General features: G+C 39.2%; 1 protein-coding gene and 1 long non-coding RNA gene across 7 annotated transcripts in view; one reads left to right on the top strand and one right to left on the bottom strand.

The window, feature by feature from the left end:
• The window catches only part of nr3c2 (nuclear receptor subfamily 3 group C member 2), a 180603-nt gene that overhangs the window by 101848 nt on the left and 58855 nt on the right, over positions 1–19900 (top strand). The gene's annotated exons all lie outside the window — the stretch shown is intronic.
• Positions 11067–18466, bottom strand: LOC103279028 (uncharacterized). Its single transcript, XR_010006293.1, has 2 exons — positions 18014–18466; positions 11067–17328 (listed from the first exon to the last, which is right to left on the bottom strand). It is a non-coding gene; the product is annotated as an uncharacterized LOC103279028 (long non-coding RNA).

Below are 19900 nucleotides of genomic sequence, written 5' to 3'. Positions count from 1 at the left end.
GAACATAGTCTTCCAACCAAGTCAGGCCATTGGTTCATTTAACATTGTCCTGTCATTAAAAGCAAGTGAAATTATTCAGTGAACCATATTAAATGCCCAAGGCAAAGATGTGTGTGTCCTCAATGCATTTCTGAGACTGACAGATGAAACCAACTCTTTGTAGGAATATTCATTCTCAAATTAAATTATATAGATTACATTATGCTGAGTGCAGGCAGAGGATTCTGAAGTTGAAGTCCTGCAAACATGGGTGGTTCAACCATTAGGCGAGTTATGCGGTTTCCGAAGGCCCCATCCTCTAGGGGGTGCTATTGAGGCCACTCCACCCAGGCATGGCCTTCCTGCCTCCGCAGCCGCGGCCTGGCCTGCCTCTGTGGCGGCCGCGGACACAGAAAGGCCACGCCTGGGCGGAGGTGCCTCAATGGCACCCCCAGAGTATGGCGCCTTCAGCAACCGTTGAGGCACCTCTGCCCAGCCGTGGCCTTTCTGCCTCCACGGCCTGGCCTGGCCTCCAACCAGGCCATCCTGCTGCCCCTTTAAGGAGAGGGAAGCCATTCTGGCCTGCGCCTGTGGGCTGTCTCCTCCCCGCCAAAGACACCTTCCCAAGGAGGCTTGGGAAGGCGTCTTTGGCGGGGAGGAGACAGCTCTCAGGTGCAGGCCAGGATCGCTCCCCTGTCCTTAAAGGGACAGCAGGACGGCCTGGTTGGAGGCCAGGCCAGGCCGCAGAGGCAGGAAAGCCTCGGGGCCTCTGGCGACCCGTCCCAAGGCAGGCGGCAGGACCGAGCAGTAAACCGGTGCTGAGATGGGCGGCCGCTTGCGCCGAACGGCTGCATGGTGCAAGCGGCCGCCCATCTCGGCGCTGGTTTATGGCTTGGTCCTGCCGCCTGCCTCCGTGGCTGTGGCCTGTTCTAGCCTTCGCCCTCGAGGCCAGATCTCCGGACTGCCTGGCCATGTTCCGGAAGCATTCTCTCCTGAGGTTTCACCCACATCTATGGCAGGCATCCTCAGAGGTTCTGAGGTCTGTTGGAAGCTAGGTAAGTGGGGTTTATATATCTGTGGGAAGTCCAGGGTGGGAGAAAGAGCTCTTGTCTGTTTGAGGCTAGTGTGAATGTTGCAATTGGCCAGCTTGATTAGCATTTAATGGCCTTGCAGATTCAAAGCCTGGCTGCTTCCTCCCTGAGGGCATCCTTGGTTGGGAGGTGTTAGCTGACCCTGATTGTTTCCTGTCTGGATTTCCCCTGTTTTCACAGTGTTGTTCTTTATTTAGGTTTTCCTTAATTCCTCCTTATTATCCAACATTTTTGCTTATCCAACGCTTTTATTTTTCAGTTATTGGTTTGGGGGGGAGCCAAAATTCTGTTCGCCTACACTTGAAAATTACCTTGGTCCGGCCCTGCCTGCAAAGTTAATGTTTCCAAGCTCTGCTCAGGTATAGTTAGGCATGAGCATATTCCTGTCTTCACTCAGTGGCTAGCCCCCAAACACAAATTTGCAATATCACTTTAAATGAGGTGATTGGGAGGGTCAAGGAAAACATCTTCTTTAACACATGCTCAAATCTGGACCCAGTCCTTTATTAGCATTTTACATAACATTAGCATTAGAATGCATGAGGACACCATAACCCTTTTAGCACTGCTACAATGTAAAATATTAAATGTAAATACATGAGACTGTAACAAATTTGATGAGTAGATTTGTGAACACATGTAGAAGAGACTATGACTAAAATGTAAGCAATGAACAAACAAGGCTTATTTTTCAGATTTATGTTGTAGCTGGTGTTTCAATCAGCAATGTTTCCAGCACTCTGTTAAGCAAATATTCACATTTGACTGAGTGAAACTATTTTAACTACCTCTTCAAAAATCCATTCTTCATACCAGTGCTTCCCCATATTCTACTTAGTCAAGTTGTTTCTCATGGACATGTGCTTTTCAAAGCTAGCTTGTCTGTCTCTTCTTGTCCTGTCCAGGTTTAGACAAAAATCAGTCAGATGTTGAAATAGGTTGTTCTGTTTGGCCTACTTTTTGATGGACCCTTTCATACTACACCAGTGGTTCTCAACCTGGGGTCCCCAGATGTTTTTGGTCTTCAACTTCCAGAAACCTAACAGCTAGTAAACTGACTGGGAGTTCTGGGAGTTGTAGCCAAAAACATTTGGGGACCCCAGATTGAGAACCACTTCACTACACAATTATAGCTCTTTTATTCCACTTTAACTGCCATGGCTGCATTCCATGAAACCATAAGATCTAGAGACTGAAGAGGTACTAGAGCTCTCTGGAGGTGATTCTAAATACACTTTCCTGGAGCAGCAGGTTAAACCGCTGAGCTGCTGAACTTTCTGACTAAAGGTCGGTGGTTCGAATCTGGGAAGCAGAGTGAGCTCCCGTTGTTAGCCCCAGTTTCTGCCAATCTAGCAGTTCGAAAACATGCAAATGTCAGTAGATCAATAGGTACCACTCTGGTGGGATAGTAACTGCGCTTCATGCAGTCATGCTGGCCACAGGATGTTAGAGGTGTCTACAGACAATGCCAGCTCTTCAGCTTAGAAATGGAGATGATCACCAGCCCCCAGAGTCAGACACAACTAGACTTAATGTCAGGGGAAAACCTTTACTAAACTGCAAATCCCAAAATTCTATGGGATGCTGCACTGGCAGTTAAAGTGGATTTATTGTGCTATAACTGTCTGGAGTAAAGAAGTACTCATTATGTAAAATATAGACTCAACAGAGTTTAAGTGTTGGGTTAGGACTCTAGAGATCTGTGTTTGAATTCCCACTCAACCATAGAAACTCACTGGGCAACTTTGGACAAGTCATAGTCTTTTAGCCTGAGAGGAAGACAAAGGCAAAGACCCCATGGATAGATTCACTTTAAGATTGCAGTAAGTCGGAAATGACTTGAAGGCTCACAACGTTCTTACACTATGAAAACATGCTCCAGATGTTATTATTTTTTTATGCTGTGGGTAGAGTCCCCGGAAGGAATGTCACCCTCCTTATATGTGTCCTCGGGGAAGCTGCTTCAGTGAGAATATTGTCAAGATGGATGCAACCCAAAACATTATTTGTTGAGTTGTCTTGTTGCTTTCCCCATGCTCCTTCCTGCCCCCTCTTAGTTTAGCCAAGTTTATTAGCACTAATGGCTACATGGCTCTCATACTGAAAATATTCAGCTGCATTTCAAATCTACATTTTTAAAGTCATGGAAGACAAGCTGTCCCCAAGTTGGCGATATTATTCAAGTTATGTATAGACTTTGTTAAAGGACCCCCTCCCTCCACGAACCCCAACCCCAACCCTCCAAATGACTGACAGACTACATGAAGGCTAATTATCTGATTAAATGCATTGTTGTAAGTTAACTAATGCCCACTTAGAGGTGTCAGAAGCATGAGTCTGGCTTTGTGCCCTATTGTGTCTGCATTGTAGGCATTAATCATTATACTCATTATGAGGGTTAACTGACCATTTCTCAGCAGTAGTGAAAATAGAGGTCATCCGTCTTTCTTACTGAACCAAAGAGAAGATTTCTCACATACCATATTAATCATTAGTTCAGTATTGTGCAACTCATAGGCTCTGGATTTTTTTTTCTTTTTTTCTTTTGAAATGTTATTTATCAAAAAGAGCAACATTAAAATGTATACACATGTATGTATACGTAAAGAAATGCAATATTTCCCAACATTTATACAGCGATTGTACCTGACTATGTCATTTATCTCCTCCCATCCATCCCATTGTAGGCTATGGATTTTCTCTACTGGGAATTTTAACTTCTTTTCTTTCTCTATAGATGCATTGCTATCTTTAAAGCCCATCCTAGTTATAGTCTCATGTACGAAAGTCTCATGTACAGGCAATGTATGTGCACACATGTGCAGGCACTGTATGTGCACACACACACACTGAAACTGAACAGGTTACATAACTGAGTTCAGCACAGGCACCAAAGCTAGAGGAAAATAATTCAGCAAAGCCTACAGCAAGATTAAATAGCTGTCACTCCAACTGGTCAATATGGTGCCCTGATACAAAGCCACAGTTTTGTGGAGAGCCATTTCATTTTGCACTTTTTATGTTAACTTCTAATGAATTAAGGTGCAGTATTACAATCTCATTTTGGAATGTCTTAGTTACATTTGGAATGCAGATTAGTAAATGGAGCAAGATGGACAAAAACAGTCAGATTAGTATAAGAATATGAGATTTCCTTTTAAAACTATTTTTGTTTGAAGCTTTGAAGCAAAGATCATTTTCAGCCTTTTATTTTAATTCTGTAAAGATGATTCATCTTTCAAAGCCATGGTTTTCCAGTGTATAAAATACTGAGGAAAACAAGAAATGGTCTAAAAGTTGTTTGCTTTCTCAGTGGTTTTGGCATTGGTTTTTAAAAATTATTATTAGATGGGAGATTGACAGATAGTTTCTGGTTTTCTTTTTTTAAAAAAACTTTGTTTATTTAACATTCCACTGTTCTCTCAACATGGTACCAATAATGGCTTACAATCGTTTTGGGGGTCACTCTTGAGAGCAGCAAACTGCATTGTGTGAAGCAGTGTCAAGCCCAAATTGAATTGCTAGTCCAAATTAGAGTAGACCTAATGAATCAATGTGATTTACAGGAGTGTGATTTACTATTCAGCATCTGCTTTTTTGGTTCTGTTCTGATTGGAACTGGCAACTGAATATAGGACAGGGCATAAACTGGAGGAGAATTCTGTTCTTCCAAAACTGAGACCTAGTTCAAGGAAAGTGGGGAATCGGTATATTTTGAGCTAGGGATTCATGATATGTCTTTGCCTAGATTGATGTTGTATGATTTGATTCCTCAGTCATATTGTAGGGTTATTAAAATTTCCATAACACCCTTTTTTCCATTGGCATGGAGTATGGAGACAAGGAGCTGGAATGTGATTGTTGTTCCATACACTTCCTGCATCTTTGGTTGTTTGAACAATCCTTGGCAAACAACTGAAAAAACAGCAGCCTGCAGAAAGCTTTTATTTAGCCCAATACACTGAAGAAGACACCCTTGAGCTGTGCTTCTCATCTGGAGCCAATTATTTGAGTCTATGTGGACCAAACAAAATAAAATAAAGTTACAGGAAAGACAAAACTGAAAGAATATGTCTGTGTCTGGTGTTGAGAGAATTCTTTTTTTCTAATGGTCTTACCTACATTGCTTGCATGAAAACAGGAAAAATACGCACAGGAATTCTGTGTAAAGGTATGTGTTGGCTCGGTGGTTGTGTGTTCACTTAGTATTGGAATTGTGAGAGGCATTAAATGCTATTAGTTTTGTTGATATGCAACATCCTGCTCATAATAAAATGCATAAGTCTGATGGTATAGTATAACATGTACCTATATTAACAGTTGAACTCCTGTGAACCAATTAATATTCATGCTTTTTATTGAAAAAGAAATTTTAACCACAACAACATACACAATAAAATCAACAGGTAAAATGATACAAAGTGCTGATCATTACCTATAGAGCCCTAAACGGTCGGACCCAGACTATTTTACAAACCGCATACCCATTTATAGACCTGTTCGGACACTGTGATCAACGGAGGGGGCGCTGCTCTCAGTCCCAGCCCCTTCTCAAGCACAGCTGATAGGAACGAGAGAGGGGGGCCTTCTCGTGGTCATCCTATCCTTCTGGAAGTCCCTCCCTAAAGAAATTAGAACTGCCTCATCACTACTTTCTTTTAAAAAAACAACTGAAAACCCATTGTGTGAACTAGTTTATGGAGAGGAAGGAAAGTAGACTACCACTGATTCTACTTTGAGATGTTACTGACAACAAATAATTTTAAATTATGGTGACCTATATTTTGATATGTATTTTAATCTGTATAATATTGCGTTTGATTATATGTTTTATATGATATCTTTGATTGGTCTACGTTTAATGATCTGTAAATTGAATATTACATTTTGTATTGGCATTGAATGCTTGCCTTTTTTACTTCGGAAGTCACCCTGTGTCCCCTTGGGAAGAAAGGGCGGGTCAAAAATAAATAAATAAATAAATAAATAAATAAATAAATAATTTAAAAAAATAAAATACAGGTTCATTAAGTAGGCATAGTTAATTGAAAACATTACCAAGCAGAAAAATACCTGAACACTTAAATAGGATGAGGTTGGAAATGGCCGAAATGGGGGGCTGCTTTCAGGGCCATAGCCAGAAAAAAATGGCTACAAGCCTGTCAATATCTTCTTGAGATAGTGCCTGGTGGGAGTCTTAATTTTTTGCATTTCATAAACTTAGCATGGAGATTTGGTTAACCAGTTAAAATTCATGAGTAAACCAGGTTTTTTTTAAACCTGAAAAATTGGGGGGGGGGGTTGAACCCCTAACCCCCCCCCCACCCCCCCGGGCAACAGGCCTGGCTTCTTTATGATAGAGAAGAGATTAATCCTAAAGTCATAAAGATTTGTAGCTGTACATTCAGTTTTCTGAGAGCTGTAAAGCTCTGAAGAGTTTGAGGACATGATCTACCTCTTCTTTTGCACCTATTTGTTTTGCATGGCCATAACTAGTATGCAGTGGTCTGTCTTCCTGTTTCAACAGTGTTGGTGTTACATCAATGATAATATCAAGTTACTATCATTTGATCCCATGTTCATTTTTTGTTTGCCAGTACAATGGGGCTTTAAATTAGATAGATGTGGAAGAGTTTTAAAAAGGCAAGAAGACATGCATTCTTATGTGTTTTGTGTTTTGTTATAAAACTGCTCAAAATCAGTAATAAATGAGCAGGCTTGGAGATCTGCACAATTATTTTGAATCAACCTCCCCAAGAAATTATACGCAGGGATGGGTAGTGATTTTTGCCATTTATATTCCTCTTTCCGTCTTTCTTAGAGTTATAACATATATTTTCTTTGACAGATCTGAGCGAATGTCCTGCCAGTGCCCACTGCTTCTAATGTTCTCCCAACAGTGTATTGCATGGAACACTGAAGATCCTACACATCTATATATATATAAAAGGGTAATGAAATTTTGGCCTAGGACAAAACAACAAAACTAAACACCCCGCAACCTTGAAAATTTACAGCACAACCTCTCATCCATGCCTCTACATTCATACAACAAAAAGAAAAGAAAAATAAAGTCCTAATTAGAGGGAGAGGAATAATTGTTTTTATCCAATTGCTGCCAGTTAGAAGGCCAAGCTCTGCCCACTTGGTCTCCTAGCAACCCACTCAGCCCAGGGGACAGGCAGAGTTAGGCCTCACTTAGGCCTCTTCCCCACTGCCTATAAAATACAGATTATCAGATTTTAACTGGATTATATGGCAGTGTAGACTCAAGGCCCTTCCACACAGCTATATAACCCTTTTTGATCCTTTCATATTTTGGAATACTTGCATTTGCGTATACGTGATTCATAATATCTTAGAGATGGGACCCAAGTCTAAACATGAAATTCATTTATGTTTCAAATACACCGTACACACATAGCCTGAAGAGAGCAAAGGTGTCATTATCTCAGCCACTATTGTAGACAGTTTCGGATTTCAGAGGGGATTGGAATTCCAGATAAGTGTTATTTAATAGGATGAATAGTCTTTCAAAACATCCTCTTAAGTCCAAGCAGCAGCCATCCATTAGCATGATGGGCCTTTCTTTCTCCTGTTCTGAAGACTGGAGCCATTTTAACAGGGAAACAATCACATTTACCCAGCCCCATTCCTTCTTTTTTGTGATGGATGCAAGCTGAAATAATGGCAATCTTAAAAATAGAAATTGGCAGCCTTTGTTTATAAGCAAAATAACTTTGATCCTTCATCATTTATGTGCTGCTGAAAAATTTGAAGTGGGGTGATAATCTACAATGATTTTTAAAAAATATTGGGTTACATTTGTGTATCTCTGATATACTTATAGATTTCCCCCCTGATTTTTGGCTTTTCATTTTCTGGCGAATAGGTACTTTCTGTGTTTTTTTGTAAACCACTACATAAATTATGCCCTATTAAGTTTCTAATTGTTTTTGAATGTTGGTTTTGGCCACATTCCACGTCTGAAAACCTCACACTGCTTCAGAATATAAATAAGTAGGAACAGCCTAATCAGCTCTATGAAATACTTTATTATATTTCATTATAAGCTACTTCCTGAAATGGATAAAATGTTTAATATACAACATTCATTTGCTTCATTTTTTGGTTTAGTGTATGTGACATTTTCAAGCCCACCTAAAGTTCACAGTCATAAAAGGGGACTGAGTTATTATACTGACTCCATTGTTTTTTAAATAAATCAGTATATATATTTTTTGGAATCTCAAACACTGTATTGAGAAAGGATGTCAGTAGGGAGAGGCTGTAGCAAAAGGAAAACCAGGATCTGCTGGTAGACGTCTGTGTGACCTGCAGTAGAACAGCAAGGATTTCTGATTAACAGCTGTCTAATAGTTAGTAATCACTTAAATTTCTTTCTCAAAATTACGATGCTGAAAAAGAAAAACACTTGGGAAAAATGTAAACATGGAAGATTTTTTTTAAAAAAAATCAAGATTTGTGAACATGAGTTGTGGATAGAAATGGACATCTACATGTGATCAGACACATTTTTATCTTTTAATGCTTCGTGTATATCAGCCTGCAAGGGGCACGGTTTCTATCTGGGTTTTGGTTTCTGGATCTTAGGATTTTGGTAAAACACAAAGTAAATCTTACAGGTCTCAAGGCTGTTGAAGAGCTTTCCCCAACCTTGTGCCGTTTATTCTGTAGATCCTAATGATAAACAGAGATGGTGTAGAGCGGTATTCAGAATATCTAGCGAGACCTTAGTTACCTAGCAATTTGGCAGAGTTGATGTCTTTTGCTTAAGCTACTCTTGTATGTTGTATATAACAAGATCCCAAGTTCTGATATTAATATGCTACATTTCTGGAGTTGTGATGTGAGAACTGTCATTGACAGGGATGTTTCCCTATGGAATCTCTGTGATACAGCTTTTTATTCAACCAGACCCTCTGCTTTTAACTGTTAGGGGCAAAAGGGTGTTCAAGAGATGTACTGTATCTTTTACTATACATTGAATGTATTTTTAATTTTCTGAACTAATCTTTTAATTGAATTGGGGGTTGAATGGTTTTAAAATGTCTGCATTATTTATTGTTTTAGCTGTTTTGTTATCAATTGTTGTAAGCTTCATGAGTTCCCATATGGAGAGAAACGTAGGATGGAAATTAAATAAATGAATAAACAAAACACAGCTGTCTGGATGTGTGCAATAGGTTATCATGGTGAATATTCCCTGATTAATTTCTCTGTAACACATTTCCCTTCTATTAACAGCCTCGTTCCCCACATGCATCTTTGTTCAATATCCACTTCAGTCAGAACAGTTCAGTAGAATAAGCGGAGTTGCAAAATAAAACATTGCTGATGCTCCTTCTGTTTTGACTTGGTTCCAAAACTCAGTACAGTATGACCCTCTTATCCACAGATTTGATATCCATGATTTCACTTACCCATTAGGTTCTCTAATGCAGTTATATAGTGCAATTTCAGCCCAAGTGCAACCAAAATATAGGGTTTACTATATTTCACATATCAATGGGAGTGGTGGTCTTACTGCTTATCCCCCACAAATCTAAGGCTCATGTGACCCCTCCTTCTGGTTATAATGGGGGAATAATGATTAGAGATTGGGGGCACCCTTTGCACTCCCAAGGATATTCAAATTGGAAATGCTCATCTGTCTTAGTGATAGTAAGATAGCTAAGAATTATGTCTATTATGTGATTTATGTTTACAATATAAGTTTAGTAACCTTGAAATTAAACCCTGAATAGCAAGTTTTGCTTTGCTTACCAAGTTTCCTTGTGCTTAATTTAATTTGGCACAGAGTTCTATGAATTTCTACAGCTAAAATCACTGTCCACCTTTGATTCAGCACCACTTGGACTCACGTAAGCACCGATGTACATACAAAGGACTTTCCTATTCACTTCAAGGCAGAAGGAAGTGCTTTCCTTTGTGCTTGCAAAAATTACCAAGTGGGGAAAAAACTCAAGCTAGAGCAGATCTTGGATTTTACTTTTTTGGACTACAGTTCCCAGAATCCTGTATCCAACATGGCCAATGGAACACTATGTTAAGTGCAGGGTTTTCAATGAACAGCACTATTTCAAAACTTAGACATGCTCTTTTCTGGACTGCAGCTCCCAGATTCCCTCAGTCTGCATGGTTATCCATCTTCTAAATAAGGAATTTTTGGGAATTATAATGAAAAGATGGCTTTTCCAAGCTATGCTCTGTATTTTTACGCACTCCAAAATTCAATTTTCCAGTTATTTGTGGTCTGTAAAAAACTGTTTGCTTCAGTATTAATATGGTTATCATATTTAGGGGAGATTTTAATGGAATGTTTTACTACAGTTAAACATACAAGTTTTACTACAAAAAAGTGTTGGATAATCCAGAATGTTGGATAAGCGAGTGTTGGATAAGTGAGACTCTACTGTATTAGTAATCTGCAAACAGGGAAAACAAGTCTTTGGAGTATGTTGAAAGCTTTGTGCCGAAAGAAAAACATCTGTAAGGGCTGCTGAAGAAATATTAAGCAGTATAAATGTAAAAAACGGGAGGGCAGAAAAGAAGGAAGGAAGAGAAAGAAATGCATAGCAATCAGAACAATCAAGTTTATGTAATAATCTGGAATAGGCAGTATGATCTGTGAAAAATAAAGTGAGGGAGGTAATGCTTTTTAATTGACCACGTTTTGTATTTTTGCTAAAGTTTAACCCATCCTGTTTATCAGAAGTTCACTTTTAACATATTATTTGTACAGATTAATTTTTAAAAAGCGTTTCTTAGTGAACTGTCTGCTTCCCTCTTCCCTCAATAAAGAGAACAGAAGAGACACATTTGTGGTTGAAAGTGCACATGAATTCAGAGCTTCACAGAACTATTTGAACTCATCTGAGTAAAAAGAGGTAAAGGAGGCAACTAGGCAGGGGCAGAAGAATATGAAAAGGAAGGAAAAACCCACTAAAGATAAAAAGATAATGTGAATCTATAAAGCCCAGCATAAGTTGGCCTTATAAAAGTTGTGCAGTTTCTTTTGAAGAATGAAGTCAGGGAAATATATAAATCCCACTGATTTTCACATCTCTCTAGCTGAATAAGTCTATGTTATGTTTTCTAAAGCTTTTAGCGAGTGTTAATTGGTGTATCTTTGTCAACTGTAATAATATCATTATATTGAGACTTAGAATCCCAAGGATTCTTCCTTGTAAGCATAAATGCTTTGGGTACATTTTATATACTCATGTATAAGTCAACTGCATATATATGTCGAGGGCTGGTTTGGTGTCACAATTATGGGGTTTGAAATGACCTGTGCATAAGTCAAGGATATTCCACAGGGTCACCTCAGGGACCCCTGGCATTTCCTTATCCAGCTATTCAAAAAAGTCAGAAGCAGTGCCATGGTGGAGAGAACAGAGAAAATCAGTACTTTTTAAAGGTTCTCTCAGGAAGGACTAAGCTTGCCACTCTACTCAGGGAAGGGGATGGTTCCTTTCATAAGAGTTTTAAGGTGGTCACATTTACCCATGAAGCAGTCAAGCGAAGTTTTTTGAGTTGATTTTTGGCTACAATTTCAAGATTTATGTATGAGAATATAGGTACTATAATAGAGTTGCACTTATCCAACATAAATGGCCCGGCAAAAGTTGGATAAGCAAATATGTTGGATAATAAGGAGAGATTAAGGAAAAGCCTATTAAACATCAAATTAGGTTATTATTTTACAAATTAAGCACCAAAACATCATGTTATACAACAAATTTGACAGAAAAAGTAGTTCAATACGCAGTAATGCTATGTAGTAATTACTGTATTTATGAATTTAGCACCAAAATATCACAATGCATTGAAAACATTGACTACAAAAATGCGTTGGATAATCCAGAACGTTAGATAAGTAAGCGTTGGATAAGTGAGACTCTACTGTATAGGGGATTTAATTTACAAGGTGGAAACACGAGGTCTAATGCAGTAGATCTTGTGTTCCTGAAGGTGTGCTGTGCATGTTACCAGATGTGTTTTGAATTTTGGATTTTTTCAGATTTTGGGATGCCTGTATTTTGATACACTTACATAATGACATATCTTGGAGATGAGACCCAAGTCAAAATACAAAAATCATTTGTGTTTCATATGCATCTTATAGAGATAGCCTGAAGACCATTTCAGATTTTGGATTATTTTGGGACAAATTCTGAATATCAAGGCTTGAAATGGTGTTTCGATTGGGAGTTCTGGAATTGATAGTGCCACACCCACCCCCCACCCCCCCAAAAAACTTCTGCAAATTGTCAACTTTTTCCAGACCAGCTATTTAGAAATCATCAGCTTATAAAATTTAGGATTAAATGAGCTAGAGTAGGAAAGGATAACATGCCTCAATGTGCCATGCAGAAACCACCTGAAAGACTCCCCATGTTTCTAAAAAGATTTCCCCGAAAGATTGTCCTTAATCTCCCAAAATTATTTGAAAAGGCAAAAGTTTGTTCCCCTGAACTATCTCACCTACCCAAATGCAGGCAGAAAAAACAGGGCACTGTCAAGGAATAAGTATAATGGGTAAAATATGGAGGTAATTTTTTAAAAGAAAAAGTGGAAATACTAGATGAAAGACAGTAGGAAAACTGGAATCAATGTGCATGCTAATTATGAGGAAATATCCAGTTTACTTGAAAAAGGTATCTTTGAGGCATATTTCCTTTGGGTATTGCTTAAAGAATTGGGTTTTGTTGTTCATTTGATTAAGTTAGTGTTTTATTTTAAGATCTGCTTTTACAGAAATGTGAGAAGTAGACAATAATATGGAATGCCGAGAACTAAAGCTCTGAGTCTTTTTAAATAGCGAACAACTAGTCTCCCATAGTTGATAAAGATACTTTGGCTCCAGTTCATCATCCAGTTACTTGAGAATAGCCCCATTTAGTCAGCAAAATAATAGAAGCCATGATATGGATGGAGGAAACAGCTGAGATATTCAGACTAACGCCGAGACACTTAAACTAAAGTGAGGGGTAGAACAAGAGTGAAACAGAGATAGTGGGTTTAAAAAATAAGAAAGAATAGGAAAGATAAAGTAACTAGAAAAGCAAATCTAGGTCAGGAAAGAAAATTATATTTTTTAAAAACCTGCTGAATGTGCTAAGTAAAATGCACCAAACCATTTTGGAGAGGGAATAATTTTAAAATGGATGAAAAATACATTCAGAGAAACTCAAATAAATATATCACCCAATAATATAAAAGATAAAGAAAATATATTTGGTCAATACTGTGTGAAACTAGTTAAAACATAAATATTTGTTCTAGAACTGATAAGGAACAGAGCTGTGATGACTCATGGGCCTTGTAGTCCTGTTCCTAGTACTATTGTGGCAGACGAAGAGGAAAACATGGGGTTTTCGCCGGTTCAGCAAGAGCCGGAGTCTCTTCACCTGCAGGATGTTGATGTTTGCCCTCAAGAATTCAGCCAAACAGGCCTTGGGCAGAACTCCCCTCCGTTTCCCAGGAGGGAAAATTATTCTAAAGACAGGGGAGTCAGGGAGGCTAATCGGAGAAGCCTGAGAATCGCTGCCAAACAAATGGCTGATTAGGTCTGCTTCCCTTGGGAAATTCTAAGGAGTCATGCATCTGGACAGAGTTGGGTTTCGCTTCTCGTTCTCTAGGGAAAGAGTTCTGTTGGCGGGAAAACGAGACCCAATATAGGTGTTTGGCGCGAGGGATTCTTTGCGGAGTCAATTGATCAGCTTGAGGAGAGAGATCGTGTGTGGACTTCGTAATCCCAGTTCCTTGCTTCCCGGATCAAGCTTCAAGCCTTTCCCTGTCTCACGGTTTTACCACGGACTCTGTTCATGCTTCATGTTCGTCTTGTCTCCAGTCACGGATCTAGTCAAGAATCAAGTTTATTTCCAGCCTTGTTGTCAAGCTTCATTGGACTCTAAGACTCTGTTATTTCCCCACACTATTGCTTGGCAAAGTGTGTGTTTCGGTCAAGTGGATTAAAACTTTGAACTCTAATATCTTATATTGGACAATACATTTCTGGACTATATTTGACCTCATCTGAAAGGTCTGCTTCTGAACTATATTCTTCACTTGTTTTTATTGATTTTATATATTTCTTTAATAAAGATATTAGATAGAGACTGGCCTCTGTGTAAGGTTATTGGTGCTCTGCAGCCAGGGACCTGACAAGAGCTCTATGAAATAGCTTTAGATCTCAGAAGAATAAGCTTACTGAGGTGCTGTAAACACAATGCCATTTGATTCAGGTCTTGTCTGAACAAAAACCTTGTACTTACCACGAATTGATTGCTGGAAATGTTCATGATACACAGACGCTTCCAGTGTGTATCCCAGGTTTTTTGGCTTAGGCAATATTGTGGGATATTCCAAGGTTTGCTTTAAACTCTGAAGTATCCTGGGGCTTCGACTTAATCCACTCTCCAGATGGACACCACCACTATCATCCTTTCCCTGTGCTGATCAGCAATTGCTCCATTGGCCATGGAGCTCTGTCCAAGCACCTGGCTGTCACCTGTTGCATTTATGATATCCAAATGGGGTGCCATGTGACCAGCAAGAAGGAAGAGCCGTTGATTCTCCCCTGCTAGTTTTGCGGTTTTCCACGCTAACTTCAGAGGTGATCACAACAACCAGGTGCTGTGAAGGAGCTTCATGGTCAACTAGGAGGGGTAACAACACAGAGGAGGTTGCAGCTCAGTGGGGCTAATGTAGTAAATGTTGAGAGTGGGACTGTTCTGAGAAGACAACCAACCTACAGGGCTAATATGAGCAGTGTAGATACGCCCTAAGAGTAGATGTATTGTCTCATATATTTTCTCTGGGGTCTTCGTGTCTATTTGATTTTAATAAAACTAGTTGGCCCTAATTTTAGCTATGGAACTTTTGTGATAGGTGTCCATGAACTTCTACTTCTTGCTCTTTTTTTATATATAAATATAATTTATGAAATGGTTCTTCAGTTTTATGTTATGACTATGCCAATAATTTTATCACAAGGGTAGCACTTGATAGTTCTAAAACATCTCTCCAGGCAACATTTGAGATTTATTAAAGCTTAGGACAGAAGCATGATTGGAAGCAGTGAATAGACATCACTCCAAAAACTGATGGGTTTCCAAATTGATGATGGGTTGGTGCAGGGTGCAGAGATTAAACTGTGTATGGATGTGCTTTCAAATCACTTGTCAACCTGTGAATTTTTTTAGTTTTCTTAGATAAGGAATACACAAAGGTGGCTTTGACAGTTCCTTCCTTTGAAATATGGCCTACAGCACCTGGTATTTATTGGCAGTCTCCCATTGAAGTACTAACCACGGATAACTCTGCTTAACTTCCAAGAGCAGACAGGATCTGGTGCCTTTTGGGTATTTAGGTCCTAGCCTTCCATATTCTTGTGTCCTCAAAAGTGCTGGACAGTAACCTCTAACCTTCTCGGCCAATAGCCCAATAAGCTTACGGATATGTGAGTTGCATTTGACTTAATCCTTGGCAAAATTAGGCCATTTGAGACCAATCCTGGTGTCTCCAATGGGCTTCCCTCCAGAAAAAAAATAGACTTCGATGTTCCACAAATACCCATTGGCAATTTAGGCTTCAGAAAAACTAGATTGCATTTTTCCTCAAAAAGAATCTTTTAAGTTTTATTTCTCTTTTTGACACTGGAGGTAGAAGCCATTGAGGAGGGATAGAAGAGAAGAGTAGTTGAATTGTAAGGTAGGTCTTATCAAAGGACTAAGGGTGCATTGGGGAAGGGGTTGTGAGGTTTAAAAAATCTCTTTTCTGATACTTCGTTCATTTTTGGTCTCTGAAAAGCAGGGATGAGTAATGTCAGTGGTGGGAACCATGTTCCTCCTGAACCTCCTGTGGGCACTACCCTCTCCTTGCATCATTATCATGCTCTCACTTCCCCCTGCTCTCCATGTGTGTAAGCATTTGTGCACAAAAAATATTTTATTTTATAAACATTTTTTCTGAACCCAGTGACACGAAGAACTGATGGAAATGCACTATACACCCCCTAGAGTGCAATTGGGTGTATTGGGGGGGGGGGGAGGATTTCTTGATCCCTGGATGCCACAAAAATGGCATGGGGGCTACATGCAGCCTGCAGGCCACACTTTGCCTGTCCCCAGTTTAACACTTCAATTTACAAAGGTAGTTCATGGTATGGTCAAGGCACATCTAAGAGGACCAGAAAGCAATTGATGGCACAGTCCTTATATTGGACCCCCAGTTGTGAAACTGCTAACAATGGGAGCCAGCCCACTTAGAGTGGATGACCAAATGGCAGTTACATAGCTGTAATGTTGACATTCCCTGACCACTCAGTAGTGCAGTAGCCCTTGTGCATCAGGCAGTATATATGTCCACAGCCCTGTTAGTTCTAGAACCTGCATGGATAGTAACATCAATTATATTTATTCCATGGTGAACAATGTAGATGAAGATGAACAGCTGGAAGGAAAATGCTAGCAGATCCTCCACCTCCTGTATTGCTGAGGGAATCCCAGGCTTAGCCAATGGAATCTCTTCATCACCTTCTAAGAAACAAAGTGTTTTGAGGATGTTGGAGTTATCAGCTGTATCAGATGTCAGATAGAAGGAACCAGTTCACAGCACGCTGACAGAAATCTGTTAAGACCATGCCAATAAGGCAACAGAAATGTTATGCTCCTTGAAACACAGGCAAGAACAGCATGTCAGCTTCCCTAGACTAAGAATCAAAATCTTGCATAGGCGGTCATCTAGAACATGGAGTAGAGGCATCAATTTCCAGCATCACCATACATCAGCCACCTTGATGTTGAGCTCCTCGTGCTGAACTACCAACCATTCATCTTGATCTTATGAGGTTCATGTCCTTTATGGAGCTCATTGTTCCATGTCACAAGTTTTCAGGGATCTTAAAGTTGGTGTATGACAGCTACTTGTAACACAAGACAGTGAACTTCATAAAGGGCCTGAACCTTACACCAGCATCAATCTCTGGCAGTCCAGTTCTAATGACTGTGATAGAGAAAATGCTGATTCTCCCATGGAGGATGGACCATCCTAACTGGTCATTGCATCTGAGATGTCCATAACACTTCAGATATATACATCTGCTAGGATGATGTGAATTAGCAATTGGTGATTCATGGTACTTACCTTCATGGTGGGAGGATCCTGTGGGAACAAAAGCAGGAACTAGCACCTTTAGCGTTGTGGAAACCAGGTTACCTTCACTCAGCTTGGAGTTTCATTATAAGAGAAAGTCAGGATATAGTTCAGATAAAGAAACAAACATTAGAAGTCACATGGTTATTGGTCACTATTGAAGCAGAGTAATTTGTTGAAACCAATTAGAATGGCTAAATCCAGTAGCAGAGGAATAGGGCAAGGGATATATGAACATTTGAAAATTATTTTTCAAATTAATTTTTACATCTTCTTCTTAGTGTTGTTTCTTGTTGCATTGTTCAAAAAGTAAATTGTTGTAGTACACATTACTTTTTTGGGAAGCCGGGAGGAAAATTAAGGAGATAATTGCATAAAGCCTGAACATTTCCCATTAAAATACCTCCAAACTGCCTTCAAGAATAACTTTAAAATATTAGTTGTTATACCAACAAAATGACTTGATTAACTATTCTGCTTTTTAAATGTAACTTCAGTTTGCCCTCGTTACCTTTCTGCTAAAAAAAAAGAGATTAGCTTATTGCAGGTAACTATATTACAGTACTCATAAATCATCACTGCCAAGCTCTGGAAATATGAAAGACCTAATTGCAAAATAAGAGTGCAGTGCTCAGGTATACTGGTTGCTGCGTTACATGGTCACAGTTGGCAGTATGCAGAGAAGATGCTGGAATTCCAAGGACATTTCATTGATACAGAGCATGAGTAATGTTTTGAAAATATGAAAATCCGCTCACCTGTCTTTACGTACATTTTTAACATTGCAGTCCTTCTTCTTGAGAAGACCTTGGAAATCTTGATTTTGTTCCTAGCCCAGTTATGGTTTATGGTTCTTTTAAATCTGAATGCTAACATCAGATCATGGGAACTGAATGGTCCTTCCCAAAGATTTGCAAGCAACTGGCACACTCTTAGACCAGATTTTGTAAATAAAAAATAATTAAATTGCCATACATAAACTCGAGCAGTTAGGAGCTCAATTTCTTAGTTTACTGCTACTACATAGTCAGACTGCACTGGTTTAAACAGAACTGGGAAAGTTAATTATCACAAGTTTTTAGTCTCCTCTAATAATAAGTAACCAGTTACGGAGAAAGAGTGAACATCGCTGCAATATTTTATAAAGTGATAGGAATTGGGGCATGCAATTGAATTTGCATTGCAGAATTTCAAGGGACTGCCCTATTCTGTTTCCCAGGTTGTTCTAACCAGTTCAAGAGCAGTGAAACAAGGTTATGTAATTGACATGTGATGTAGCCTAAAATAGTGAGTGCAAACATAGGCTGCTGTTGCTGGGCAGTTGGCAACTGCTTAAAAAAAGAAGAAGAAAGGTCTGTTCACTGTGTAAGAATGAGCCTTTTAAAATTAAAATGCCAAGTCCAGTTGAGGGAAAGACACTATATTTAAAATTAAAATACATGTATGATTTGTTTTTATTTTGCTTTGTTCTCACATATGGTGTAATTTAAGGATATTAGATACAGATACTGTAAAAAGTACTAACTACGAAAAAATGAAACTTCAAGAGTATTACTATTGAAATAGAAAACTGACATGGATATTAGATATATAGATAGATATATTTTTTCAGTTTGCAAAATATATCATTTATGAAAGGGGATGGATAAGGGCTATAAGTAAGATTGTAGAGCAACATACACTTTAAAAGTCATATTTTACCAATTAGGAAATTGCAGGTATTTGGTGATAAAACAGCACTGATCTGAATGAGAGATGGGGACTTGAAAAATGGCAAGAAAATTTATATTTCATACAGAGCTGAGTGAGCAGAAAGGAAAAGCTGGAGTGGAATTGTATGTTTTTTGCACTGCAATGGTAAAAACTGCTTCCATGAACTAAGGCAAGGGTGGCAGATGGGGAGGAGGGACATTCCTCAACTACAGAGAGAGTCCTGTTTATGAACTACATTTCCAAGAGATACTTCGTCCCTTCGCCCTGCTCCCCCACCTCCCTTTCCCCCGGGCAGCTTTTTCCTCATTGATTTTCCACAGCATATTTTCATTCCATTCCACTGGGCAAATAATTAAAACAGCCCGTTTCAGAAGTGAAATGAGACCCAAAATAAGTATGTGAAGTGAATGCAGCCATGGGGCTGTTCATAATGTTTATTTATGAGTATGAAACAAGCTTATGAATCTAAAGAGAGAATCTGTCTTTGGTTCCATCCCTCTGTTAGTTAGCAAAGACGGGGAAACTAATTTTTCTTAGGGAAAATATATACATTCATGTCTGCGATTCTGTGTCTCAACAACTGGATTGGTACCATGAAGAGGGAAAACACTTTGGAAGTTGAGTACCCACTTTAAGGTCATCATTACAGAAGTACTCCCAAAACCTGGAAAAATTACTTTATTGGTTTCCAGCTCTCAGAATCCACGGTCAGCATGGTCACTGGCCATACAGCAAGGGAATTCTGTCTAAAATGCAGTTGGACCACAAGACCAATGTATCTATGAATATAGGAGGATGGCAGACTTTTGCTGAGATTCTGTATGTCACAGCATATATTCCAACTATCCACTTAACTCCCTGGCTTACCATTTAGCCATTGTGGTTCCCTACATGGTCATTTAGTGGCTGATGGAGAAAAAATGGAGAAGCAT

The sequence above is a fragment of the Anolis carolinensis genome, chromosome 5 (assembly GCF_035594765.1).
Source record: "Anolis carolinensis isolate JA03-04 chromosome 5, rAnoCar3.1.pri, whole genome shotgun sequence".
In the NCBI taxonomy this organism is placed as follows: Eukaryota; Metazoa; Chordata; class Lepidosauria; order Squamata; family Dactyloidae; genus Anolis; species Anolis carolinensis.
Note: the sequence above shows the minus strand (reverse complement) of the source record. Positions and strands in the feature narration are given on the sequence as shown.